This window comes from Triturus cristatus, chromosome 3_2, assembly GCF_964204655.1.
Source record: "Triturus cristatus chromosome 3_2, aTriCri1.1, whole genome shotgun sequence".
Classification (NCBI taxonomy): domain Eukaryota; kingdom Metazoa; phylum Chordata; class Amphibia; order Caudata; family Salamandridae; genus Triturus; species Triturus cristatus.
Window position 1 is genome coordinate 989,473,080 of NC_140584.1, and position 2,919 is coordinate 989,475,998.

The following is a 2,919-nucleotide window of genomic DNA, read 5'->3' on the forward strand; positions in this document are numbered from 1 at the left end:
TCTACTGACTGCACCCCGTGTCACGTGTGAGCCGGCCACCCTTCCAGTATTTGATACAACTAACAACATTCAGTTGTGTATTAACATCGCGCACTAGTGAAGCACGCACGGGCAATTGTGCATGTGGTGTCACTACATAAAATAGCCCCATTATTATTATTACACCCAGCAGACTTGTGTCATTTTGGGGGCAGATTTTGATGCAAAGTAAAAATAGCTCAACGGTATGGTGTCTGGGGCGGGGGGGTTGGGTGGATCTTGCAGTTAAAACCAGATTACAGCGAACAGCAACCTGTATAGTTGGGGGGGCCACATTGAATTTACATATATTTAGAATCGCAGAAATATTACTTTGGACGGTGCGCGATCCTTTAGGACAGCAGTGTGCACTAGGAAGAATGATGCCTGTTGTTTTTCAAATACGTTCAAGGGATTGGGGGAGTGATGGGGGGCCCCAGCGACCACATGATTCCCCAGTTTCCTCTAGGGGACCCTGGTAAATGAGCTGAACATGAAGCCCCTGAAGCACAGGGTGGGGGAGGGGGGGCGGCAGTAAGTTGAGGTATAAAAGGGGACGAGACTTCCAGACACACATATTAATGCATGTGGAGGCTGGCTTTCGGTCCAATGGAAGGTCTGTATCTCTGATCACCATCTCATGTGGATGGATTGCCTCTTGGGTGTAAGGAACGACGGAGGAAAATGGTGCGTGCCCCTGGGGGCCCTGGATTTTTCGCAACAACGGGGTGTTTCTGCATTTTGTTAGTAGGCACACCTTTGTAAACGGCGCGTTTGGAATAAGCGACGAATGTCTGACCTGACCGACGTCTGGAGCTAAAGGGTTTAAACCCAGATTGATAGGCAGGGGTGTGGGAGGAAGCCAACCGCCCCCAGATCTGTGGGCTGCCCTGGCAGCCCAACCCAATGTCCTTTAGGCTCCTCTGATGGACGGTGTGCTCATGTTCAGACTGAGGTGCCCTGACAAAACTGCACTGAGCGCGGTTCAGGTGCCCCGGACACCATAAACAAAGGGGAGAGGGCCCTACACCGCTCCTCGGATGTTACTCACCAGGGCTGGAAGTCGTCAGCAGGCATAAAGACGCGGGCTCGCTGAAGCTGCCCGCCCTCAATGACAAAGGGGGTTTAAAAGCCATTTATCCGAGTGGAAGCAGGCACACACGAGCTCGCCTGCAGCCCCGTGATGATGCGGTGTGTGCGCAGGGAGGGCCGGGCTCCAAGCCTGCCCCGCGGCAGGGTGAAGTTGGTGAACTCGGAACCCTCGGCCTCTTCCGTGTCCAGGAATGTGAGGGTCTGAGAGCTGCGTCCGTACTCCTCGCCGCTCATGCTTGCGGATGGGCCTGTCCTCGGGCTTGCGGAAGGAGGGGGCGAGTACGCCCGGCCTGCTCCCTGCGGAGATCGTAGCCTGTTTAGAAATTCTGCTGGGATGGCCCGGCACGGCCTGCGGTGGCCTGGAGAGGAGGCTCGCAAGGGCGAGGGGAACAAACGGCACCGAACCTCCCGGCAAGGTTGAAAGGAAACCCCTGGAAGCGGCGAGAGCGGCCAACTGGTAGCGGCGGCGTAGGCAGAGATGGAAGGAGGGCACCGGCAGCGCTGACTGCAGAGTGCGGCCCGCGCAGGAAGTGGTAGTGACAAAGAGCACACAAAAAAGCGAGGGCAAAAACAACAAGGCAGAGCAACGCGGCCCCGAAAGTGAAAGAGGACCGCGCTGCAGCCGATCTCTTGTCTTTATGGGGCCATATGTTTGAAACACATGGCCCCATAAAGATAAGAAAAGGCTTTACTACAAACGTAAAGCAACCGAGCCAGTTCAACAGGGACGGCTCTAAAAGAGAAAAGTGTACGTCACTAGACGCTTTTTTCCAATGGCTGGCCACCGTTTAGCATAAACGGTGACGCCAGCCAATGGAAAAGAGGGGCGGGGTTTAAAGCCCATTAGAGAAATCTCCTCTAAATCATTAAATCTCGCCAGCGAGACTGCGCATGTCTGCGCAGTCTACGCCAGGCGAGACCTAAAAACGGCAATGTGTGCGATAAGCTCAGGATTCCCCGATGAACCCTGTCCTCCTCATATCATTTCTGCTAACGCCAGAATGTTCAGTGCTCCTCTGACACAGCTGTTTAATTTGTCCCTCCAGATGCAGATACCCCGTCAGCATGTAAACATGCTAAGATTCACCCCTTAATGGAAAAACCTTCTGCTGAATCTTCTATTTTTTCTAACTACCGGCCCATATAACTCCTTCCCCGTCTGGTTAAAATGCTGGAAAGATTTAATATCCAGTTAACGTCTTATCTAGAGAGCAACGCTATTATAGATCCCTCTCAGCCCGGCTTCAGGTCTTGCCACAGCACTGAAACAACATTGTTGGATGCCATTAATGATACAAGGTGCAGCTTGGATGAGGGCAGATTGGTGGCGCTCATTCTGCTAGATCTATATGCAGCATTCACCACTGTCACACACCAAACATATACAACACAGGAATAGGTATGTATTCATGCTAAGGCCTTGCATTGGTTCTAGGCTTATCAATGACAATTCACTTCCATGAAAGAGCAAGTTAATGCAATCCGTGGTACTTGGCATGAGATCCTGCGCATGTTGCACAAAATCTTTCAGTGGCTTCCTTTGGACTGTCACAAACTGTCATCCAAGCACTAATAATTGGTCAGTTGCATTATGGCAGCACTCTTTACATGGGCATTGCCAAATTTCTATTGATAAGGCTTCAAACCATTCAGAATGCCACGGCCTGTCTGGTGCTTAGCTTGATCGCATGCTCTTCCTCAGTTCGAACCTCAAGTCTCTACACTGGTTACCAGTGCGTAAGTTATCTATATTTAAGCACCTATGCCACTCCCCCAGAGCTATCCATGCTGCAGTTACTTATTACTTTT